Below are 26504 nucleotides of genomic sequence, written 5' to 3'. Positions count from 1 at the left end.
TCTGTCTTCTAGGAAAGATGACCATTCTGGTGGATTTCACTACCTACAGGAATACAGACAACGGAGCATGTTGTAAAGCTGAGGCAGGGAGCAGTGCAGCTCCTCACCTCCCAAGTGTGGCCCCAGCATGTAGAGTGTATGTGGAGCCAATTGCTAGCCATCTTCTCTGGGTCACATTCTCTCTTGGCCACCAGCACTGATGTCTGTGGTTCTCCAGGGAATTTTGTCAGACTTAAACCAGGTTAAGTCATTCTAAGTAGGATCCAAAAGCAAGTAAAAAGAGATCTTGCATATGTGACTCTGTTAGAAATGTGAGGATGATTGGACATTCAGAAAGACCAGATAATACAGTTTTACATTTTCTTAAGTTACTAATTTAATCAATAGGAAAAGACCCTTCTTGATGCTGAAAATACTTAATAAAATTCAACATCTTCCCTTGACTAAAATATGATTATTCTTCATATTTACCCTGCAGGGCAGGTACAGTTATCATAAAGGTGGTTTTCCTAGGATGAGGCTCATCAGTTGTGCTCCACATGTACTGACTCCTGCGGTTTTCCCCAAATGTGAGAAATTCAACTGCATAATTTGTGGTAGCTGAAGACTGCATTTGCCTTCTCCTTTAAGGCGTAAAGATATGTGTTGGTGGGGGTGGAGCCTTTGAAAAGTTGTGTGTAAGGTGATAAGGTTTGTGTTTATACTCACAAAAGTTTATTTTTTATAACTGTCTGAGGTTTCTAGCTTTTGTGCTGCCCTGCAGTGGGTCTTTGCTTTAGAAGTAATTTAGAACTAAAGCATGAAGACAGGCGTGGTGGGACATGCCTGTAATTCAGCCACTTTGGGAGGCTGATGTAGGAGGATCACAAGTTCTAGCTTAGTCTGGGCCATTTGCAAGACCCTTGCTCAAAATAAAAATAAGTGACTCCGTGTGAAGGCCTTGGGTTCAATGCTCAGTACCTAGAAAGAGGTAGATGTTTCTATAATGTATGTGTGTGTTTTTTTCTATAATGTGGTTTTAAAACATGGGAATCAAACATTTTTACTAGAGTCAAAGACAAGACAAAGATGATTATCCAACCATGGTTGCCTAATATGACTCCAGAAGCTCTGGCTAGTTCAGATAGCAATTAAAACAGAAGAAAGAAGAGTGTAATATTGGAATATTAGAAGAGAGAGGCAAAAGTATTTGCAAAAATGATTATACATCTGGAAAATGCAAGGGATACTAATGAAAACTTGAAATATAAGCTGGGTGTAGTGGTGCATACTTACAGTCCCAGCACCCTGGGAGGCTGAGGCAGGATTGCAGGTCCAAGCCTAGCCTGGGCAACTTAGTGACTTGGTGAGAACCTATCTCAAAATAAAAACTGAAAAAAGGCTGAGGATATAGCTCAGTGTGAAGACTTTGAGTTCAGGCCTCAGTACTGAAGGAAAAAAAAAGAAAAACTTGCAATATATAATAAAAGAATTTATAATCAAATCACTAAAAATAAATTACAAGTCAGGTGCATTCCTGTATACCTAATAAATAGAAGTGACCTTATGTATGAAAAAGAGTTGTAGACATGCACTAAAGAAATGTGATCTTTGAATGAAGCAAGGGAGGAGGTGAGAGAGGAGTAGAATAAATGGAAGTGGTATGCTTAGTTTGTGAGCAGAAGGCCTTGTAACTTGAGTCACTGTTGCTCATCTTGCCAGTGGGCTGCTCTTGGTCAGTGCTGCAGTGATAGAGTGATGGACTTCCAGGATACATGGAAGGAGGAGGGAGGAGGGGGGTTTTGGGGTAGGCTGGATGACTCAGTGTACCTCACTTCTGTTCATGCTGCTCTGTGTTCTTCTGTTCCACATTCCCTGTGAAGGGGATGATACCTCCCTCTTGCATGCCATCTTCAGAACCACATTTTGCAAAAGCAGGAAAGGGGACAACATCCTCCGACAGTCAGAACACAAAATCACTTTTCCCTAATAACTTCCTTGAGACTTCTTGGTCTGGAATAACTTTAGATCTGGCTGCCATGTCTCCCCTGACATGAATGTCTCATATAACTGTGGTGTGTGTGTCCAGCCCACACATTAATATGGGCACATGACTGTTGGACAGACTCAGGGTTCATTTGGGCTTTGCCAGTTCTCTACTAGTATTCCTGCTCTGCCCAGGGTTCCCTCCAGGCCCCATGTCACCTTTTCTTATGCCATCTCTTTAGTCTCCTCTAGTCTATGGCACTTGCTCATGCCCTTCACACTGTTGAGAACTTGCCAGAAATTTTGTTTTCTGTCTCACAGTTTAGGTTTGTCTGGTGTCTTCCATGGTTAGATTGGAGTCCAGGGTTTTGGGAGGAAGACCCCAGACATGGAAATGCCTGCCATCCCATCCTTTCAGGATACTTGCCCTGTATAGGACATGGCCTGGCAGTGTTGTCCCATGGCCTGGTTGGGGGAGGGGCTGCCAGTCTCTCCACTGTCCCATGCCTTTTCTGGTCACTGGAAGCCAGTTGCTTGTGGGGAGGGCAGTCAGGCTCTACCTCCTGTGGCGTGTTCATGTAGTATTTGGCATACTTCTGTGAGGAAGCTCTGTGTCTCCCTCTAACTTGTTTATGTGCTCATTCATTCATGTCAGTGTGGATCCATAGTATTTATTTTCTTTCTTGGCTTACAAACTGGAGGGAGTATGTTGTTGTTCAAGTGGTCTCAGCTTTGCCCACTGGGGTCTTCTGGGGTCCTGGTCTCCTTGTCCCATTGCTTCTGGTGCATTTCTCAACTTTTGGCACCATGGCTTAACTAGCTCTTTGCCCCACCTCAGACTTACCTGGTTCTCTGGGGAGCTGTGGCTTTTCATTTTGGAGAACATCCTGGGAACCATGATGTGGGCATTGGGTGTGCTTGGTACTCTTGGGGCATCACGTTCAGCTTTATGTTCAGCTTTCTTATCAGGGAGGGAATCTCCCAAGAGGAGCAACAGATTTCTCACATCTTGCCCAGGTCAGACATGGGAGGCGGTACCACTGTGGGTGGCTTAGATGACCCAAGGTTTGTCCTGCATGCTGGGATATCTGTCCCAGCAGACACTGAATCCTCTCTCCTGGACCATCAGCACAATTTTGGGGGAATTTTAAGCTGATTCAAAAGTTCCCATGTAAGCAAATGCTGAGAAATAATCATGAGCAGGGACCATTTTAGCAGATATTAAAACACACCCTTAGACTTTGGGAATCTGACCAGTCTGAATGAGACACAATAAGAGGGAGGTAAGAAGGATGGGTTAGAACCAAGAGCAACCCTGAAGTCTGTGGGCATTAGGGTAGGATGCAGGTAGCAGTTCTAGTTGAGGGATGGATTTTTTTTCAGTATTTTTGGAGGAATGAAGTAGCCTGGTAAAAAAGCTGAATCCTCTACCCCGTTCTTATAGTATGTACATTGTGACTGGGTCAGAGGTTGACTGAGTCAAGTCTAAGAGACTGTTGGTGTGAGACACCAGTATTTTCTGTCTCTCTCAGAAAGAAAAAGTAAAACCACTACCCAAGGTGACAGAGAGCTCATCTTTGGTAAGACAGTCTTGATTGCAGGAATGTGGCAAATTTTTGTCTGAAAATAAAATACAGTGAATGTAAAAGAGAAAAAAATAATTGGAAAAAGTACCAAGAGAGCTAAAAGAAAAAAATCTTGGGGTAGAGGAGATATTTCTTAGCATGTGCACACACATATCATATACATGGGCACATATATGCCACCTGCATGCATGCATACACACAGGTACATGTATACCAGTGTCCAAACTCATAATAGGGAAGATTAATAAATTCATTCTACAAATATTTGCTTGTCTGTTTTGTCCCAGGTGCTGCCAGTCTGGGCTCTGGGGAGATGTTGGTGAACAGGGCAAAAAGCCATTGCCCTTCAGCAGTTTATGTTCCAGCCAAATCTCTAAAAGATACTCATGATCTAAGTACTTTTGTTTAAAGATACCTGTGGAGAAGATTCAAGGCTTGGGGTGATTTCTGAAGCTGTTTTTGCACGTATTTATGGCCAGCAGTCCACCTGATTCCAGCTTCATTATTCAACACCCAGTCATTTAAAATGTTATTTAATTCTCTCAATATAAAGTTTATTCAGAAGAGGTTTGGTGTGAATTATATGCCGACCCCATTTTGAATGATCATATGGTAACTGAGTGCTCAGTGACCACATCTGGCAAAATTTATGAAAAGGCTTGGCTGAAACAGCGGCAGCAGTTCCTGCCAGTCAGTGTTCCTTTGGTGTGTCAGCAGAGGCCAGTGGAAGTGGGTGTGACCTGTGGCTGTTTCCAGGGGTGCAGGTGGATGCCTGCAGTGATGCCTCAGAAGTTCCTAGCATCAGCGTGAGAACAGCCATTTGTTAAGCTGCCTTTAATTAAAACCTCACATTTTCTACTGCAAGTAAATTATTAAGGATTTTTATGAAACAATTGAAGGTTAGTAAATAGAGACTAAAATTTTGTTGCCAAAAATCATGTAAGTTTGCTGGAGACTTAGCTTAGTGGCACCATGTCTGCCTCGCAAACGTAAAGTCTTGAGTTCGATCCCTGGTACCCCCCAAAAAAATGTACCAAAAAGCATGTAAGTTTGTTGCTTATGTTTGCAAAAACCAAGACAGTAAATGTAGACTGCAATGGTATGCTCTTGTCAGTATTCTTTTTAAAAAAATTCTTTCAATATTTTTCAATATTCTATTCAACATTAAAATGACTAATTCTAACCATATAGCAGGTAGTGTTAAATTCCTGTGATTTCTACATTATTTTTTCTTTTGGATTGTCAATCTTCTTTGGTTAGAAACAATAAAATTTCATTTTGCATGATTTACCCTGTAAAGCTGACATGATCTCCTTGCAAACGTCTCCTTGTTGTTCATCGCACATTTGCTTTGTCTGAGCTGTAAGCTTTCACAGCACTGGTGGCTCTCAGTGGTCACATGTAACTTCTGTGCTTCTACAGGTAAATCTGTGGGCACCTCTGTGGGCATATCTACTAACACATCTGTGGGCATCTTGGTCTCCTTCAATTTCAGCATAGGCAGGAAGAAGGGGCTGAAGTTTTGGTGGAGGGGTAGGAAGTCTTTCCTGATAATGTTTGTGGAGTCTTTTTGTTATTTTGCTGTGGGATGAGAGAGGAGGAGCTCTGGTAGCCCTCTGATTCTCACACGCTGTCCAGGTGATTCCCTGGACACCTGTTGGCCTGGCAAAGATGCTGGCGCTCAATTAACTTCAGATTCAAAAAGAATGTTAGGCAGCTTGGCCACAATCTCTTCATTTTGGGAGTTTGCATTAAAATTTTATTATAAAATTATGTATTTTAAAGTTACAAAATACTTGCATATTTCCCCAAGAATTCCAATGCACCAACAGTTAAACCAACGGACCAACTAAACCATTGGGAGGTAGCAGTACCTGTGGTTTGGGGCCCTCAATACCATGGTGACTGACCGGAGCTGGATATTTGAAGATGGTATAGCTGGAGCTTGATCTTAATAACATAAACAGAGAGCACACTTCTCCTTTGCCATGTTGCTCTAGTGCTATCACATGCTGATAAGGCAGCTGTGTGGTGGTCCTTTGGGTGAGGAATGAAAATGCTATATCACCTGATATGGCTTATATCTAGATGACCTCCCAAAGTCTCATGCACTCATAGGTAAGACTTTTGGAAGTGACTTGATCATGGATGATACTTGATTGGTCCCCTTGATTAGTTTAGCATGGTTCTGGGTGTGGATGATGGACTTACTGAAGAGGAAGACTCTCCCTGGGTGTGGGTGGCAACCAATAGGCTTGCAGCCTGGATGGAATAAAAAGGGAAAAAAGGCAGTCTACCCTGGTATGGACTGTTTCTCCCCTGCTATGTCCCTGTGCCATACTACCCTGCCTTGGAGCTAGCTGATTATGGACTGAAACTTTTACAAATTGTGAGCTAAAATAAAGCTTTCCTTCTTTAACTTAAGAGTGTCAAATATTTTGTCTTAGCAATGCGAAAGTAATTAAGACACCACCCTTCCCTGCACAGCCTGCTTAAGTGGTGGGACCATTCTCTGAGCTGCTGGCTATCTGTTCAGGTCCATCTTGGCAGGGCATACTGCCTGCGCAGCTCTCCCTGCCTACCCAGCTCTCCAACAGGCTCAAGGCACTGGCTAGGTCCTTGGTGCTGTAAGTACTATCTCCCACTCTGAGCAGTAGCTACCTAGGACTACAGCAGGAAGTAGGTATCTTTTGCTGGGAGAGGGGAAGGGTAAGAGGGAGAAATGAGATTGTTGTGCATCCAGAGAGACTAGTGGTTCCTGTTGAAGAGAGGCTGAAACCTGCTGGGGAAGGGGATCCCATGTGAAAGCGCATGCCTATCATTCAGTGTACCTGCCTGGATCTGCCACCCTCAGTTACTGCTCTAGACCCTGCTAGATGGGTCTGCTTTGGTCTTAGGTCTCATCATCAGAGACAGAGAGTAGCCCTTGAGATGAGCCTGATGATTCTGCCCCCAACCATTGCAGCTGTTTGGTTCTGTGACTAGGGTCCTCTGGGTCACACAGGACCATCAGTAATCAGAACCACTGACTTTTGCCTAAGCAAAGCTGTTAGGGAGCTGAACTAACATAATAAAAAGGAGCAAATGTTGATGATGTGCTTTGTGTGTCAGGTTCTCAGGTGAGGTTTTTGTATATTGGAAGCATTTAGTCCTCCCTGCAACCCAGAAATGAATGTGCTCTGTTGATCCTATTGTACAAGTGAAAACATGGGCTGACAGATGAGCAACTCTCACGTAAAGCCATGAGGCCAGTAGAATTCAAACCCAGACCCTGGGCTTCTGGGTCCTTGCTTACTAATGACTGACTAATGTTGAGCCAAGCAGGAGTACACCCTGACTGCCACCCCCTATTCTCCATGTCACCATGCTCCTGTCCCCTCTGAGAGAGTGAGGGTCCTGCACTCACAGCTGGTTTTCAAGGTGCCCTTTTTCATAACTCCTAATTAGAAGAGCAAAAAGTCAGGTGAGTGGTAATGTTCACAGAGTCTTCTGCGGATGAATTCTGATTCTAAAATCTCACATCTGGCATTGTAAGTTCAGTTGAAGAAAGACACAGCTCATCCAAGGAGCCAGGGCTAGAAACACAGGCACTGCCAAAGCTGGCCTCCAGCTTGTGGGAGCTGAGATCTCTTTTGATGTGGGGCTAGAGGCTTAAGTGGAGGAAACTATTGATAGGAAAATACCTGTGGCCTGTACAGAGGTCTTCCAAAAAAATACTAAGTGTCCTTTGCAGCTAATGAAATGCCCTTGGCTGGGTGGTGGGGAGCTCACTTTCTGGACTGAGATGTTTCCCTTGTTGTGGTAAACAGGCATTGGAGTTGCACAGCTTCCCTGCCTGGGGAGTCCAGGTTTCTAGGGGTACTGGCGGGGGTTTGAACATTTGGCTGACCCTGCCTGCTATCTCCTCAGCTGTGGTGGAGAGATGGGGTGTTGAGGGACAGTGGGGCTACATGTCACTTTATCCATGGGTTTGAGAAATCTGGAGGCTTGAAGGGCCCAAAGTTCCTTGTGGGGGTTATTTTCTCTTTGCTTGTTTGAATTTGTCTGGCTCTTGCAAAGTGTAGTGTAGTGATATTGCTGGTCACTGTCCTCTAGTCATATTAATGGGCTTGCATGCTTGCTCCAGTTTTTCTTTGTAGCTTTTGTAACCTAAGACAAAATTTAGAGAAAGCTCTGGCTTAGAAGAATGCCACTACTACTGTTTAACACATGTATGTTGTATGTGTTGCTGGATCTGTTTGCAGGGAGGCTTGCAGTATTTTCTTTGCTCTGCTGCTGGCTGAAACATGGGTCAAGACCTGGGACTCTCTAGAATCAAGGTGAAAGCATCTATTTAAAGTCACTTTGGCTGAGTTTATTTCATGTTTGTCTCCTTTTTGCAGATTTTGACATGTTGTTGAAATGTTGTGGTGTACGTGTTACGCGAGCACCTTGAGAGCATGTCTCCTTTCTGTTTACTGATGTCTCCTGCACAGGGAGACAGGTGAGGGTCTTTGAGAGGGTGTTTTCCTTTGAGGCCTAGAGTGCAGCTGTGGTAAAATCTTTCCTAAGGGCAGCTGGGGCTATGGTGGCTGAGAGATGCTAAATCAACAATGTGACAGGTAAAGAGTCTCTGGAGCATGTGTCTGGTAATATTTCTGTTTTCTGTAATCTTAAGAGCATATTAAGCAATGTTAATGTTAACTTTATGCCAAAATGTTGATGATTAAAATCCTGGCAGAGCTAGGGTTCCAGGCTCATTGTCTGGCTGTTTGGGTTTTTTGTGTGCTGAATAAATGCCTTCGTTCTTCCTCAGCAGGCCTGGTATTTGCACATATTTGATGGATAGCCCCTAATACCAGCCAGCCTATGCATTTGTATGACACCTGTTTTCTGCCTCAGAGCATTTCATGATACAAAACCCACCTGGAAAAACTTAGATGGCCTGTCCAGGGTGTTAAGTACAACTGGAATCCACAAACTCTGGTGAACCACAAAGTAGGTGAGGGAAGAAAGCACAGGTTCAGCGCTGGTGGAGCCGATACGTCACTGTGAATCTGGTTAAAAATCTTAAAGTTAGCAACCAAACCAATCTAACCACATTTACAGTCATTTGAAAACCAGTGAAAAAGCGAAAAGCTAGGGGCACCCACTTCCCTAACCAGCCGCAAACTGAGCCACAGCCTGTGCTTAGTGTTTACTTCTAGGCTCTTTTTCCTGTAGAAATCTGTTTATTTGAAGTCCTGTGAGCAGTGTTTATATTAGTGAGGAGGAATTATTGAGCGTGAACTTGAATAGTTAGCGCATGAATGCCCCAGTTGGGCTCTCTGAGCAGCTTTGCTGCCAACACCACCCCTCCCCGTGCCCTGAGCACCTGTGTCAGCCAGGGAGCCAATGGTTAGGGGCCTAATGGAGTCGTTGGAGGAACCCTTATGCTGGCTTTTTTCCCTCCTAGTATAATTATCTGCCTCTCACACTCACTGCCAAATGGCCTGCTTGATGTCATTCATATTGTGCCTCCTTGAGCTTTTTAGAGTCTGTAGCTCCGGCCATGCCCAGACCATAAGCACTATTTGGGGAAGTAATTTCACTCCAAATCCCTTTGCCCACAGATGCCACCCACCTGGCATGGATCTTCTTCACTGCTGTCATGGCCCTCCTTGTGGCTTTCTTCTGTCCTTCTCTGCCTGAGTTATATGTTCAGGCTTTGAAGATGAGGCCTCCACCTGGATCCCCAACCCCGACTACGCAGGCCTGGTCCAGGAAGCTGTGGTTGGGCTGTGGCCTTTTCTAGACTTCTCACCAGGGACCAGAGGAGCTGGTGGAGTACACCCCACCCTCAGGATCGGCACTTGTTTTCTGCCTGTCCTAGGATCACAGCTTAGCCCTGTCTGGTGGAGTTTTGGTTTTGTTTGCAGGGTGAAGGACAGATTCTGAATGAGGCTCATACCAGGTTCTGGACAGCACTTGTATGCTGGTTTTTCTTTCAGGTCTGTAGCTGCATGTTCTAGAGGGTGCTCTACCAAATCAAACGCTAGTCCTGGTTGGAAAAAGGGAGAGAAGCTAGCTGTGGCCCCAAGGCTGTGGTGCTCCTGAGACCTTGTGGCTGGAGTTTGCCCTTGTCCACACCCCAGTCTGCAGTTCATCTTTTCTGAGGACCTTTGTGGCACATGTTGCATTATTCACCTTTCATTTAGCTAACAGGATACATATGGGAATCTCCTGGGTTATCTTGGAACACAAGCTGTTATGAGTCATTTTGCACCACGTGTCTGTTTTCTGAGTTAGTGCCTCCCTGTCCTCACCTGAATCAAGGAATGCAGCCCTGCAACCTGCACCTTGCCTGTGCTGTGTGGAGCCCAAAAGTGTTGTGGGTCCAGGTTATATCCTAAGACCTGACATGGGATGAACAGCTGTGGCTTGGCCACTGGTCCCTTCATACCCTCACCTCGGACCCCAGTTTTAGAGTGACTTGCACAAGCCCTCACATGTATTTTGCTACTGTCCACTTGGTACTACTGCCTGGCATGCACCTAACTAGGCCCAACACTGCAGGATCTCTGTCCAGATCTCTTTGGACCTTCAGGCTCTGGGAAACTTTGAATGGAATTTAGAAAGGTGGCCAGGTGTAGAAGGGGTTTTGCTGAGGCCCAGTAGGAACAAAGGGACAGGGGAGGAAGGAGGCATGGAGAAACTCCTAGGTAGGGCCACTGTGCCTGAAGAGAAGCTCGGAAGGCAAAGCCAGACCTGTAGCCAGCAGCAATAAAGTCCTTTTGTGGTCTTGGTTCTTTAGCAGGGTCTTCCTGCTCTGTAGTCTTCTTAAGTTTCTGAATAATTTAAAAACAGGATTCTGATTATTTCACATGGTTATTTGTGCCTAAGGCTAATACATTGCTGAGAGATAAGGTGTCCAGGAGGTGGTAGGGGACCCTAGTCCCACCGGCATCTCTCTATGTTTGTGCTTCTTATTACACATTTATCTGGGACTGTGACCCACTTGGCACTGAGCCAGGGAATGAGATATGGCTGTGATAAGTGTAACAGCCTCTGCCCTCTTGAGGCCCAGTTTTAGTAGTATAAGAGTGAGACAAATCTGGAGAAGGGGCCATGTTGGGGCCTAACTATTGAAGGAAGGTGGGAAATGACATCTCCAAGAAGTACCGTTTGAGCTGAGTCATAGGCAGAAGGGGCTGGAGGAGATGCCCCAAGGTGGGAAAGAGTGGGCTTGGCTGGGATGTCAGGCAGGCCACAGCCAGAGTGGGTGATGAACTGTGACTATGATTTTTCTCCTAGAAGGTGTGGAGTTGTTGGGTGTGGATGGTAGGAGCAGTTGTGGCTCTTAAGCCTTTTTCCTGGACACCACACAGCAGATCTGTCAGCTGTGGTCATGTGGTCTCTCGTTCCGGCTACATCTGTTCCTCAGTATCAGTTGAACTCTTAGTTGAAAAGGAAAGCAGGCTCCCTGTCCTTGAGAGACTTCACTGCTGCCATGTAGGGCATGCTTCAAAACACCAGCAACCATACTGCTGTTACACTGAGATTTCTTGGGTTATTTTAGTTGTGGGTATCTTAGCTAAATGTCAACAGTTTTGCCTAACTTAAAATTTGTTCTGAGATTAGGCTCAATATTGAACCCGCACTAAAACAACAAGTACAACAAGAACAACAACAACAAAACAGGATTTTAAAATTGAAATGTTAGAGAGTTATTTAACTCTTGGGAGATTAATATCCCCCCTACAAAAAGTGTTGACTTTGATTCAGCATCAGTACAAAAAAGCCCTGATGTCTGTCTTAATACTGTGCCCAATAATGTAATGTAATATAATGTAAATATGAGCCCAAACTTGAGCTGCTCTGCCCACCCTTGCCCCATATGGGTATAGGCTTTCTAAATTCTTTCAGTGATTTTTGCAGCACAAACAAAATCTGTATAAAAGACCCACATTCTCTGTCTCCTTGCCAGTCTTGGGCAGTTGATGGTGAGTGACAGCCTTACCTATAATGGCTCTATTTGGGGCTGGGGAAGGATGAGTGAGGACATCTAGGGAATGTGCAGAGGATTGGGTGCAGGCTCTGGAGAAGAGGGGAGAGACCTGGTAGTGGGGGAGAACAGAAGAGGAGAGGTGAAGGGAACATAGGGAATGGCCATCTAGTAGGTAGGTGGTGGTGCAGGCACAGGGCCAGGGGAGAGGGGTCTGGCAAGTGCCATTGAGATGCTAGAACTCTCTTCGCCCCCCTGGCTGCAGCACCTTAGGGCCACAAACCAGGATGTGGGTTCAAATCCTGAAGCCACTTCTTGCTGATTGTGTGAGGTTGGGCAGGTCACTTGTCTTACTGTGCCTTGGTTTCCTCAGTTGTGCAGTGGGGCTAGTCACAGGACTTGCATCACAGGTGGCATGGGAAGAGATCAGTGCTTGGTAAAAGCCCTTCCACTGGTGCTGGCCCATGTGATGACTGTGCACATGTAAAGGAGGTGCATTTCTTGAGTGGGCACTGATGTGGATTACAGCGGTAAGGGATATAAGCTAGTCTGGCCAGAGGGAAAAAAAGGAACACTAGAATAATGAGGATTGAAATTGATGTGGCTGGTGATAGAGGAGAGATTGGGGGTCCAGGCATTTGGGGGAACTAGTTGGAGATAACTCTTGTGCCCCTGAAGGTGGGGTGCTTATAGAGAAGTGAGATAATGAACTTGAAACCCCCCTCCCTTTCTGCAGTGGTGGGAATCAAATCCAGAGCCCTGCACAGGCTAGGCAAGCTCTTTACCACTGATGTACACCCTATGTTTCCCCCTTCCCCCTTCTGAGACCTCTGACTTATAGTGGTAGCCATGGAGGGAGTGAGGCCGAGGGATCCAGGTCAAGGAGTGGGAGAGAAGGGAGTTCAAGTGTATGAGCACCACCCTCAGATCCTGAGGTCTCAACATGTGCAGGGAGACAGTCACTTATGGGTGATGTGAATCCCAGCTTGGCAAGGCATCCTTCTGTGGCTTTGTGTTCCTTTTTGCAACCTGAGCAATTTAAAGCAGGGTGCTCAACTAGAGCTTGTGGGTGGGTGTTTCAGGTTCTGGGTGCCTGAGTCAGCTTTCTCAATTCTTTGTTTTTGAGGTGCAGTTTGTAGTTTTCATCAGATTCTCTATTTTTTAAAAAAATCTGTAGCCTCGAGATTTTCCTTTTTAACTGACTGTTGAAAAGGGCCTCTCCACCATGTCCACACTCATGGGTCTAAGGCCTGAGGTTGTTGTGTTTCTGGGCAGTCACCATGGAGATACTTAGGGTTGGAAAATGTTTGCCTAGGCTGTTGCAATCACCTTGCTAGCTTCCTTCTGGTTCTTGTTGTTTTTGCTTAGATGTCAGTGGGGACCTCTTCCAGGTGACCTGAGAAGGCCATGCTGTTCTATGGGAAGAAGCCAGAGCCTTGCTAGGAGAGGATGGTTGAAATTAAGTGACTCTGGACAACATTATAGACAGTGTGACCATCCAGATCTTGAGAAGACATGGCTACTGGATGGATGGTTGTTGCTTGAGGGTTAGGGTCAAAGCAGGGAGCCAGGCAGGAGGGGTTGGTGGGCTCAGTTGGAGCTGGTGGATTCTGGGAGAGCCAAGGAGAGATGAGTATATCTGTCAGCTCTGCTGCTGTGGCAGATTTCACAGGTCGGGTCTTCTTATATCGCTGGAGCCTGCAAGTCTGAGACAAAGGGCCAGCAGGGCTAGATTCTGCTGAGGCTTTCTGCTTGGCCTGTGGATGGCTCATTCTCATCACATCTTCACATGGCCTCTTTACTGTATGCAACCAGATCTGGAGAAGGATTGAGGAGAAAGCAGAGGCCGGAAGTTTATGCTGAGACACAGTAGGGCTGATCTCTGTGTTTGCAGGTGCTGACCATTGGACAGGACCCCTTTTGGGATTTGTGTTTCTTGAACGGAGCCCTGGATCGGGGCAAGTCCCTACACACCTTGCCTATACTCCTCTCCAGGCCCATCTAGCCTGGGCTCTTCTCCCAAATATTTATAAATTCAATGATTGAAACATCCAGACCCATTTGAAATAGTGTTTTCTAAAATTTAGTACTTTGTTTTTAAATTTTGGGTCATTTGTTAGATTCTGGACTTTAAAAATTATGTCATAACCTAACCTCAGCCTGACAGTGGCATGAGTCTGTCTGGGGAAGGCCTGAGCCCTGTCTTCATAACAGGCACCTGCACCTGTGTCAACACAGTGTCCTGCATGCTGTGGGTAGCTGTCTCACAGTGGCTTCTGCCCAGGACTCTCAGGCCAGATTCTTTATTTTTATTAGTACATATTTACAGTACATAATGATTACATTTATTATGGGGATGTACATAATACATCTTAATTCTTTTTTCATCCTCTACATCACCCCTCCCTCCCTGCTCTATCTCTTAATCCCATTCCCATTTACAAGAGCTCTATCTCCATTTTTTCAATTTTTTTTTTCATACCCTTTCCCTCCCCTTCACCCATCTCTTGTTCCCCTTCATATTTGGAAAAGTTCTCTCTACTTTCTGTTACCATCTGTCTGTTACTTTGCTCTTTATTTATATTGTAGGTTTACCTTTCCCTCTCCTCCCTCCATCTCTCATTCCCCTTCCAATTTGAAAAGATTTTCATACATCTTATTATTTATTTTTTATTTTGCTCTTTATTTATATTTGGGTTTCTCATATAAGAGAAAACCATGCAATATTTAAACTTGCATGTCTTATTTATTTCACTTAATATTATGGTCTCAAGGTGCATCCATTTTCTTACAAATGACTCAAATTTGTCCTTTTTTATGGCAGAGTAGTACTCCATTTTGTATATATACCACATTTTCTTTATTCATCTGTTGAGGGACGTATAGGTCATTTCTATGATTTAGCAATTAAAAAATGCACTGCTATAAACATGAGTATGCATGTATTATTGTAATATGTTTTTAACACGTTCATGAAGATACTTAGAAGGGGAATAGCTGGATCAAATTGAGTTTCTAGTTTTAGTTTTTTGAGGACTCTCCCTACTGATTTCCATAGTGATTGTACTAGTTTACATTCCCACCAACAATGTAGAATCCTCCCCACCCCCACAGCCTTGATAGCATTTGTTATTATTTGATTTATTGATGATACCCATTCTTTCTGGAGTAAGATAGAATCTCAGTGGTATTTAATTTGGATTTCTGTAGTAGCCAGTAATTTGAACTTTTTTCATATATTTATTGGTCATATGCACTTATTTTGAGAAGTGTATTCATTTTACATACTCATTTTTTGATTGGGTCTTTATTTGGGGGATCTAATTTTTTTGAGTTCTTTATATATTCTAGGTGTTAGTTCTCTGAGGAATAGCTGGAAAAAGTTTCTCATTCTGTAGGTTATCTTTTTCACTTTGGTTGTTTCTTTTGCTGTGCAGAAGCTTTTTAATTTGGTATGATCTCATTTGTTGATTTTTTTTTGGTATTACTTTTTCCATTGGGATTTTGTTTAGAAAGTCCTTGCCTATGCCTGTTTTCAAGAATTTTACCTGTTTTATTTTCCAGCAGATTACATTTTTCTGTTTTAACATTTAGATCTTTGATCCATTTTGATTTTAGTTTAGTACATAGTGAGATATATGGGTTTAGACTCACTGTTCTGCATGTGAAATCCACTTTTTTCAGCACCATTAAAGAGTCTTTTTTCTAGTATATGTTTTTAGCCTCTTTGTCAGAGAGCAAATAGCTGAATGTATTTGGGGTTGTTTCTGCTTCCTCTCTTCTATTCTATTGATCTACATGTCTGTTTTTGTGCCAGCACCATGCTGTTTTTGTCATGTTAGCTTTGTAATATAACTTAAAATCCTAGATTGTTATGTCTTCTACTTTGCTTTTGTTACCCATGATTGCTTTTCCTATTCTGGGTCTCTTTCAGTTCTATATAAATTTTAGGATTGTTTTCTCTAGATCTATGAGGAATACTGTTGGTATTTTGATTGGAATTGCATTAAATTTATGTATCAGTTTTGGAAAAAGCCATTTAGACTACATTGGTTCTGTCTACCTGAGAACAGGGGATATCTTTCCATTTTCTTTTCTTTTTTTTTTGTCTAGTTGATCTATCTATATGTGACAGTGGGGTATTGAGGTTCCCCACTACTATTGTATTAGTATTTATATGGTTTTTCATGTCTGGTAGTATTCATTTTATATAGTTGGGTGCACTGGTGTTTGCTGCATAGATATTTATGATTTTCATGTCTTCCTCTTTGATTGTTCCCTTTACAAGGATATAGTGTCCATTGTCTCTCGTAATCAGTGTGGGTTTGAAATCCACTTGGTCTGCAAAGAGGATAGCTACTCCTGCTTTTTTTGGGTTCCCATTACAGGGAGTATTGTTTTCCTCCTTTTAACTTTCAGTCTGTGAGTTTCTTTTTGAATTAAGTATGGTTTTTTTTCCCCATTAACTTTATTGGTACATTTTAGGTATACAATACAGTTACATTCATCATTGGGATCTTATACCATTACATGAGTCTCTTCATTCTTATTTTTTCCCCCTTCCCTTACCCTCCCTTCACCCCCTCCACCCTTCCCTATTTGCAAAGACCTTGTTTCCATTTTTTTCCTCTTCTCATATGTTTTTCCTTTTCCTTTTTTCCCTTCCCCTATCCCTCCCAATTCCCCTGCTCTTTTAGACTTTTTCTTCCTGTTACACAATATCAGTTATACATTTTTAAAATTACAATATTAAGATCTAGGAGACATTACCACAGATTTTACAGAATTTAAAAGGATATAGAAAGCTTATTACAAAAATCTTTTTTGAAATAAATTTGACAACTTCTAAGAAGTAACTTGGAAGACAAATTAATGAAACTAACTCTGGAGGAAATATAAAATTTGAATAGCACCTATTAAAGTATATTCCTAGCTTGAAAACCTACCTATATGACAACAGCAGGTTCATAAACATTTTAACTGATAAATTTTATCAAATAAAGCAGAAAAAAGAAGGAACAATTCTCCCCTCATTTTAGGAACTCAACATTGGGCTAATCCTAAAACTGGATAAAGATAATAGAAGAAAACAGTATGAACATAGATAGAAATTTGTTTAACAAAACAAACTATTAGAAGTCAGATCTGGCAGGTTGTAGAAAGTGGTTTTGTTATAGGGATGGCAGTGTTTGTTCGGCATTGGAAGATCCACCCCCAAAAGTCATCATTTAAACAGAGGAAAGGAAAAAACCATATGATCCTGTCACTAGTTGGAGAAAAAGTATTGGACCAAATTCTACAGCTGTTCATGGTAAAAGCTATCAGGAGACTAGAAGTAGAACAGAAACTTCTCAACAAATTAAAGACATGTCCTCCATACTTCCAGCGAGAACACCTTGTATGAATGGAGAAGATCCAATGCTTTCTCCTTAAGGTGGGGAAGAAGGGCAGATATGCTTACTCTTTATCTGTCCATTAAACTTTGAAACCTAGTCCCCACCAAAATAGTCTGGCAATAAAATGACACAACTAGGATAGGATTGGCAAGGCAGAAGCAAAATCTTTGTATGTAGATGAAATGATCATCTACAGAGAAAATACTAAGAAATCTCTAGGAGCCCCTAGAACTTGTACTTGAATTTAGCAGGATTGGAAAACACAAGGTATATATAAGAATTCAGGTCTGTGTATACTTGGTATAAATGAAGAATTGGATATTGAAATTTAAAAGTTATGTAGGAGTACAAAGGACCCAGAAAAGCCAAAAACAAAAACAAAAACAAAAACAAAAACAGTGTTGGAAGACGTTTAGCACCCAATTTTAAGACTTCTTCTAAAGCTACAGTAATCAAGGCAGTGTTGGTATAAGGAAAGACATATAGATCATTTGAATAAAACAGAGAATCTAGAAGTAGAACCACACATATATGGTCCACTGAGTTTTGAAAGATTATTTAACATTAGCATTTTATAGAATATAAACTCAACTCAAGAGCAGAGGAAGAGATAGTGTCTTCAGCAAACGGCACTAGAACACCTGGTATCTGTATATAAAAAATTAACCTCAACCCTTTTTTTCCATACATGAAAATAACTTGAAGGGATCTATGAACCTAAATAAGAAAGCCTAAAAGTATAAAACTTTAAGAAGAAATTATAAGGGAAAATATTTATGAATTCAGGGTAGGCAAGAACTACCTAGGATACAAAAACCATGATGTATAAAAGAAAAAAATTGATAAATGAGATTCCATCACAATTTAGAACTTTAAATGATATCATTAAAATGAAAAGTATAAATAGACCATATTTACAATGCATATAACCTATGAGCAGAGTATATAATTCTTAGAGCTCATTAATAGACAACCCAATTAAAATATAGATGTAAGAAGATGATAAATAGCCAGTATAGCACAAGGAATGGTGTGCAACTCTAGAATCAGAAAAATACTAATCAGTACAATAATAAGACTGAATTATACACTCATTAGGGAGATGAAGTTAAAAGTTTTAAAAGCCTTGTCATGACTTTTTCTTTTTGTTGGATTCTCCCCCTTTGGGTTCAATTTGTCATGCCCAATGGATTCATTCTCCTGGGTTTCCTGGGGTTGTGATCCTCATTGTCTTTTCCTAGGGTATTGTCTAAAATTTTTTGGAGTGCCAGTTTGGTATTCATGAAGTTCCTGAGGTGCTCTTTATCATGAAAGTATCTTATTTCTCCATCAATTTTGAAAGATAGTTTTGCAGGGTACATCAATCTGGGTTGGAGGCTGTTTTCCTTTAGGACTTGAAATACATCACTCCAAGCTCTTCTTGCCTTGAGGGTTTGCATTGAGAAGTCTGCTGTGATTCTGATGGTCTTTCCTTTGTATGTGATTTGCTTCTTTTCTCTCACTGCTTGTAGAATTTTACCCTTCTGTTGGATTTCTGGAATCCTAACTATTATATGCCTATGTGTAGATTTTTTTTGATTAAGCCTAGCTGGAGTCCAATATGCCTCACTTATCTGTATGTCAAGTTCTTTTCCCCTGCTTGGGAAGTTTTCTGCCATCACTTCTGTGAAGAGTTTTTTTTATGTCATCTTCACTCTGTCCTCTTTCTTCATTGACTCCAATCAGTCTTATGTTATTCTTCTTTGCATCGTCTAGCAGCTGCTGGATCGATTTCTCATGTTCACTTACAATTTTAAAGCAATTTTTCTTTTCCTCCTCACTAATTGCAATCTTACCTTCTCTGTCTGATATTCTATTCTCACATTGGTTCATCCTGCTGTACAGACTTTCGATGGAGTTTTTAATCTCTTGGAAATCTGTTTGTATGTGTTTTATGGATTCCATTTGTTTCCTATGTTGAGATTCCATCATATTCCTCAGATCCTCTATTTTTTTATCTGTGTCCGCTCTTGATTTATTAATCATGTCTTGCACCATGAGCAAAATCTTTGCTGTTATCTGAGTAATTATTTCTGATTTCATTTTTCCCAGATCCTCTTTTGTTGCCAGTTCAGAGAGTCCAGGTGGTTGAGTATCAGGGTGTTCCATCTCGTTTCCCTTTGGGGTTGCAGTAGGTGATCCAGAAGTCTGTTTTTGAGGCTTATTTATGTGTCTTCTCATTTCCATGGCGGGGGGGGGCATGCTTCTGGCGCCCACGCGGCTCACCTTCTCTGCCCTAGGAGCTTGGGATGGCAGTGGGGGAGCTTCCTTCCGGGTGCTGGGACCAGCTCACCCTCTCTGCCCTAGGAGCCTGGGATGGAGGCGGGGAGCTTCCTTCCGGGTGCTGGGACTGGCTGAGCTTCAATCTCTTTCCATTTTCTGATGTCCTCTTTGATCTCCCTTTTCAGAGAGATGTAGTTTTCATTGTAGAAGTCTTTTACCTCCTTGGTTACGTTAATTCCTAAGTATTTAATTTTTCTTGGTGCTATTGTGAATGGTATTGTTTTCCTATTTCTTTCTCAGTGAGTCCATTATTAGTGTAAAGGAATGCTATTGATTTTTGTGTGTTGATTTTGTATCCTGCTATATTGCTGATTTTGGCTATTCTAGGAATCTTCTGGTGAAATTTTTTTGGATCATCTATGTAGAAGATCATGTTGTCTGCAGACAATGATAATTTGACTTCTTCCTTTCTTACATGTATTCCTTTTATTTCTTTCTATTTCTTGATTGCTTTGGCTAATGTTGTGAGGATTATGTTGAATGAGAGTGATAATAGCAGATATCCTTGTCTTGTTCCTGAGTTTTAGAGGGAAGGCTTTCAGTTTTTCCTCATTTATTTATTTATTTATTTATTTTTTAATTTAATTTTTTTGAAATTTAAAGAAAAAATTTATTGAAGATCTGAAAAACAATTCCTAAAAGATTGACCTTTCCAGAAAACTGTAGCTACACAATGCATTGCGTCTATCATGTTAAAACGTGCATTAGAGACAAATACAAAAACCATGAAACAATTCACCATTCTTCAACAATTTGAGCAAAGAGAAAATGCCTAAGGAACAACATGAATGACTTGCAAAGGATGGGCTCTTTAAGCACCGTTTAAAAAAAAAAGCACAAATGGATGAGTGTGTTCAGTTATGTACACTGAATTGGACCTTTGGCATTAGGAATCAGAGCATTTTGTCATATAGCATTAACACATATTATAAAAGTGCGTAGTGTCAAAGGAATAGAACCAGCAGCATTCAAAAGCAGCTTTGTCAACTAGGCAATAAAACACTACACCATGTCTCTTTGTTGTCCATCATTGAATACACTGGTAGCAACTTTGAAATGAAAAGAAAAAAGAAAAAAGGAGCTGCAACCCCTTTTATTTTCTGTTTAAAATCAAAACAAACCTCAACTCTGTTGTACACTAACATCTTCAAAGTACATCATTTGTACAAGAGAAGGACTAGGAACAAAACATGTTGACAGAGATCCAAACACGAGTAAGAGCGCCTCACACTGCTTTCCGATGGTACTCAGGAGGGGCCACTTCATAATCACTGGCACTAAACAAAGTTGCTGAATTCTTCGCCAGATACTTGAGGAAATCATGAAGATAATTCAGTAATAAAGCAAGGCTCTTCTCATCCAGAGGTGTGTAGGCCAACATAGCTCCAATTCGTACAAATAATCTCAGTAGATGTGGTGCTCCGTACACCTGTGACATGGGTGCATCAGGGTGATTGGCAAGGATCTCAGCGTACTGTGGGCTCTCAAATTTGTAGAGGAGCTGAGTGCCCAGCATCACATTGAAGTATTCTTTTATCTCTGCTACAACCTCATTAACAGCATACTCCTTATTATCCGTATTTCCTCAAGATTTCTTATAATTCGCATAGTCCTCTAGAATGGAATCCACATTCTTCTTGGCAGGAAGGTAAAAGAGCTGTTTCTGTCTGGTAATTAATTCCCAGTCAGCAACAAGCCACGGTTTTAGCTCTTCAGGGATCTTTACTTTAACTTCAACTCTGTTCATAAATGTTTCTTCATTTTCAACGGTAGGATCTACCTGGGCCCTCTTCTTCCGAGGAGGCTGAGGTGTCTCACTGGTATTGCCACCATCTCCATTACCAGGGCTTTTTTGTTAGTTCTTTTTTGTTTTCACTTCAACATTTTTCTGTTGCAGACCAGGTGTCTTCTTTCCTGGAGCAGCCCCTCTCATCTTTCCCTCTGCGTACTGCTCCTGATTGGCTTTTTGAAGTTCTCGCTGTTTCTGTAGATTGGTGTCCACATATTTGAGTACTCTGCTTTCTGGAACCCATTCGTCCCAATTTTTATTCCAACCACTGTAATGTATAAAGTATTTTACTTGTTTGTCCTTTATGGCAACCTTTACACACTTTCCTTCATAAAGAAGAGGCCCATGAAAGCACAGTACTCGTTCACCCTCCTGGAACTTGGGCTTCGGGTCCTGCTTGGGCGCCATTTATAAGTGATTCGCCGCCTCCTTCTCCCACCACCCCCGACTACCGCCCCCTACTCTCTACCCCACCCGAGCTCGCGTCAGACGCGCCGTCTGGCACAGCCGCTCTACATCCTGGGCCCGATTTGCCAGCGCCCGAAGACCTCACAGCGCCGCAACCGCGCAACCGCCGCCAGCCAATGACCGCCCGCCGCCGTTTTTCCACATTTAATATGATGTTGGCAGTAGGTTTGTCATAAATAACTCATCAGATTTCGATAAGGTCCTTCTATATTTTTTCAAGCTTTTTTTCTTTTTAATCATGAATGGATGTTGAATTTTGTCAAAGGATTTTTCTGTGTCTTGTGATGATCATGTGATTTTTGTCCTTGGTTCTGCTTATGTGATGGGTTGCATGTATTGATTTGGGTATATTGAGCCATCTCTGCATCCTTGGGATGATGCCTACTTGACCATGATGTATGCATGATCTTTTTGATGTTTTGTTGTATTCTGTTTGCCAGTGTCTTTTTGAGGATTTTTGCATCAACATTCATTAAAGAGGTTGACCTGGAATTCTCTTTTTGGTTGGATCCTTGTTTAGTTTCGGAATCAGGGTAATGTTAGTTTCCAGGAATGACTTTGGAAATACTCCTTCCCTTTGGATTTCACTAAAGAGTTTGAGGAGTATTAACACTAGACCTTCCCTGAAGTTCTTGTAGAATTCAATAATGAATCCATTTGAACCTAGGCTTTTCTTCCTTGGTAGGTTTTTTCCCCCCTATTACTGCTTCAGTTTCATTGCTTGTTATTGAATTATTCAGGGTTTTAAAAATCTTCTCAGGTCAGATTCTTGAAGAGAAAAGTGAGTACTGGTTTCTTGCAAGTTTTGGTTCCAGGATGTGTGGTCACGTGGTTTGGGGGATGCTGTACCTGTGCTTGTGCTTGGTTACCCCATGCTACAATCCCAGCTTCTCTGCACCCCACTGCCTTAGAAAGTGGATGTCTGTGCAACATTCTTCTCGATAGGTTGAAAGATTGTTCTCACTTCAAAGCAGGATATCTGTGAATAGCATAGATTTGAATGTAAAGGTTATTTCCAAGCATTTCTAGGCCAACCTGTCAGAAGCATTATCTTTGTGAGTTCTGAAGGCTTCTGATAGCCTGGTGAGACTGGACACCAATGATAGATCACCTGCTCAGTGGTGTTTCTGAGGTCATATGAACATCATCCAAAGGTTGTTTTCATGCATGGTTCATGTGAGGTGGTAGTGATGAGCAAGAGCCTACCAGGCTGCCTTTCTGTGGGTGGATGTGCAGGCACTTGTGCATGCACACACATGTACTCACACACATGCACATACACATGCATTCACACTCTCAGAGGCAAGAAAAGTAAGTGGTGGGAAGGCCCTGGGGCCGGAGGCTGTTAGTAGGCCCAGGCAGTAAAAGGTTTTGGGCTCTTTTCTCTGTTGATGGACAATGTGGTGCTTTGGAGCTGTGGAGAATGACTTCTGTCTCTGCTTGGCAGCTCTGCGTGGCTCTGAGGCTGTCTTCCCATGTGTGATGGCTTCAGTTCTGTTTAGGAGAGTCATGCTATGGTCTGCATGGGGACCCAGGGATGCTGCCAGCCACCCTTTCAGCAGGCTTATCAGTCTTTATTCCTCAGCTGCATGGCAGGCTCAGTGCTAAGCTTTTTAAGTGAACTAGTTCTCCAAGGAGGGGTGGTCAAAGAATTAAACTTTTTGAATCCTTTGACCCTCTTGGTACTTCTGCATCTCTATTCATAGTATACTTGATCTTTGCCAAAAGACCAACAATGATGCATCTCTGTTCATAGTGGAGAAATGTTTTAGCAGAGCTGTGTCTGGGTGTCTCCAACTTGGGGTTCTTCTGAAGGCTTGGGTGGGGGATGAGCCTTCTGTCCTAAGTTGCTTCCAGCTCATATAAGAGCAGCCCTGGTTAGGCAGGTGCCCTGTAACCTGTGCTCTACAGGCACCAGTGGAAACAAGCATTCTGCATTCCTGCAGTTCCCAAGCGTGGGCTCCAGCTGCTTTATTGCCTTCTTGCTCCTCTTCTTCACTCCCAAAAGTTCAGGACCTTTGCCTGCAACACACTGCCCTGGATGCCACAGTCTAGATCAATCAGGGAGTTTTGTGGGAGATGGCAGTGGCCCAAGTTGTAATGGGATATACTGGCTATTGTAATTCAGTGGAGGGTTGGCTGGCCTGCATAGTGGCTTTCCTCATGGCTGCAAAGTGGCTGCAACCTTAGAAACTGAAGAAGGCGGGGGACGCAAACAGGGAGCCCCTGTGTTTGAACATAGGTACTAAGTGCTATTAGAACTGGTTTGTGTAAGCCAGGCACTGGGCTCAGGGTGGATGCCCTGCTCCACCCAGGTAGGGAGGGGGATGCAGCATTTCTATGGGATAGAAGGGAGGCAGTCAGCATTATGAACCTGAGCTTTGTTTGTACCTCTCCTTTTCCAGGTTGCAGTCTGGGAATACCTCTGTGGGCCTGAAAAGATGCATGCTGTGTTGGAGTTAGAGCTGCACCTTGGGTGCCTTGTGTTTTTGGAAGCTGCAGTAGTACTACGCTGTTGGGACAAGACTCTGCCTATAGTTTGGCTTTTGTTCTGAGATGGTTGTTCCCACTACACTTCGCTCGCTTCCCTCTGGACCCTAACAGCCAGCTGTCCAGGGGTTCACCTCTTCTTGTACCTGATGTTGAGCATCAGTCAGGCTGTGGGGCTTGAAAGCCTACAACCTGACTTGGACCCAGGTGTCAAACCTGTGCTCAGTGCTCACAGTGCTCAAATCATATGTGATTTGGGGTGGTCATTCTTTTTTACCCAGTAAGAATACCATGCTGATCTGGGTGTCATTGGCCACAAAACTAAGATTTGGAGAAAAAAGTGAGCATTAGTGCTGATCTAGGGCAAGGCCCCCTTTCATCTTTATCAGCTCTTTCAAGGCTCTGTGGGCTTCTCATGCCTTACCTGTCTTTCTCCTTGTCACCTGTGTTGGTGCTCCTTCTCAGCTGTGCAGGATAAACTTTGGCTCTGTGCTCGAACTTGACTTCTGGTTCCCTGAGCTTTGTCCACTGACTGCTGGCACTTGGTCCCAGGAAGCTGTTGGGTTAAGTGAGTGGGTGATCCTTAGCTCTAGCTGTGGGTACCTGAGAACAAGGTCCTTGGGCAGCTGTGGGTCTTGGGGAATAGGAGACTGGCTCCTTGTGAGAGGACACAGATGTGGGACAGAGGGAGTTGAGGAAAAAGCCCAGGGTGCCCCTCAGACCCTGGGCAGCTGCATTAAGAGGATCTGTGTTCCCTGGACAGTACTATAGTACAGAAGGGGATGTTCTGAAAACCCTGTCTCGCTGAGGTGAGGAGTCATGGGCTGAACTGTAGTGTGCCTAGGAGACTGTAAAAGTTGAGCTCCATTCTTAAGTGGGGTGCCATGTGTGTCTGGTGATGCTTCAGGGTTTGGCCCCAGCCTTGCCTTGCAGCTGGAGTTCTTGTCTCAAGCCTACCTCCCCTATTCCCTCCCTGTTGGGTGGGGACTGCAAGGCTTGGCAATGGCATTGCAACTCTCCCCTAGTGATTAACAGTGTGCAGGAAGATTTAGCAAGTGTTTATTTTAAGGAGCCCTATTTTTAGACTTAAGTTAGTTTGGATTTGAATTTAAAGATTTAAAAAATCCTTTGAAACTACAATTAACATGTCTGATTGTTGGAGAAAAGATATTTTTGAATTTTGTTTCTTTATAATCCTGTCTTTCATGATTCTTGATTCTCCAGCTTTGGCAACCTCAGGTGTCCAGGTAACCATGAGGCAGGCTAGAGGTGTTGCCTGCCCCTTCCCACCACCCAGGCTGGGTGCTATCTTCACATGGGGTGCTGACATCCTCCTTCTGCTGCTGGTGGAGGGCACTGCTGATAGCTCCTGGGGTTAGGTTTTCATGGAATAATCTTTCCACAAGATCCTAGGGGTTGTGTCTAGCTGGAGTAGCCAGCTACTCCATGGCAGCTTGCTGTGAATTCTGTTTAAGAAGAAAAGCAAATCTATTTTCTCCTGAAAATTGCCCTGCTTAGCTAAGTTGTAGGAAGTCTTGGAAAAGGCCTTTGAGATCATCAACTTCAACTCTGTTTTTTTATTCTTAAAGTCTTCAACAGTTGTTATGAAATTTCATCCTACAACATGGTTGGGAGAACTTTATAGTGAACACTTATATGCCCATCCCCTAAATTTGGTGATTAATGATTCCTATTCTTGTTTTATTACATATTTACCCATTGATTTGTCCAGCAGTCACTCTTGTTTTTGATGTATTTAAAAGTGAATTGTGGCCATCAGTATATTTCCCCTGAAATGCTTTTTTATGAATGTCATTAGCTAGGTCCTACCTATGTGTTTAGTTTTTCCTTCTGTGTTTTGTTTTGTTCTGTTTTTCGAGATAGGGTATTGCTTTGCAGTTCAGGGTGGCCTCGAACCTCATTATGTGCAGTTTCACAGGTTGGCCTCAAACTCCCAGGGATCTTTTTGCCTCAGCCTCCTGAGTTCTGGGATTACAGACATGGGCCACCACTCCCAGCTTTAGTTTTCCTTCTGATATGAAATGTATGTGTGGTGAAGTACATACATCTTAAGTGTGTATTTGGTGATTGAATACTGTTTAACCCAAACCATATCAAAACACACTTTATTTAGGCTGTCTTTAATTTCCCTCAGCAATATTTTATAGTTTTTAGCATGAAAGTTTTCTAAGTTAAATGCATTCTTATTGAATTTACATTTTTTGATGCCATTGTCAATGGTCTTTTAAAACATTTATTTTTCCAGTTGTGTGTTAATATATGGAAAGGCAAATGAGCTTTTGTGTATTAATCTTGAATCCCATGGCTTTGCTCAGTCATAGCTTCTGTGGATTCCATAGGATTATATGTGTAAACATTCAGTATCTACACGTAAAGCACGGGTATGGCTTTCTCCAAGTGTTGATGCTTATTTCTGCCTCATTGCACTAGCAGGGCCTCCTTTGACACATGTGAGTCAGAGTGGCTCTCTTTTAATAGGCACAGTATTCAGAGTTGTTCACCAC

At 42.7% G+C, this 26504-nt stretch overlaps 1 protein-coding gene, 1 non-coding gene and 1 pseudogene across 7 annotated transcripts in view; 2 read left to right on the top strand and 1 right to left on the bottom strand.

Annotated features, from left to right (window-relative positions):
* The window catches only part of Inpp5a (inositol polyphosphate-5-phosphatase A), a 251681-nt gene that overhangs the window by 28190 nt on the left and 196987 nt on the right, over window positions 1–26504 (top strand). The window lies entirely within an intron of this gene.
* LOC147825696 (U1 spliceosomal RNA) lies at window positions 464–626 on the top strand. The gene has a single exon (XR_015440626.1). It is a non-coding gene; the product is annotated as a U1 spliceosomal RNA (small nuclear RNA).
* Window positions 19829–21538, bottom strand: LOC101703890 (mortality factor 4-like protein 1 pseudogene; annotated as a pseudogene). The gene has a single exon (XR_015440572.1). The product of XR_015440572.1 is annotated as a mortality factor 4-like protein 1 pseudogene (transcript).

This window comes from Heterocephalus glaber, unplaced genomic scaffold (assembly GCF_053883595.1).
Source record: "Heterocephalus glaber isolate CG9 unplaced genomic scaffold, H.glaber_assembly_v1.0 deba00001497, whole genome shotgun sequence".
In the NCBI taxonomy this organism is placed as follows: domain Eukaryota; kingdom Metazoa; phylum Chordata; class Mammalia; order Rodentia; family Bathyergidae; genus Heterocephalus; species Heterocephalus glaber.
The sequence above is the reverse complement of the archived record's forward strand: the minus strand, read 5'-3'. Positions and strand labels throughout refer to the sequence as shown.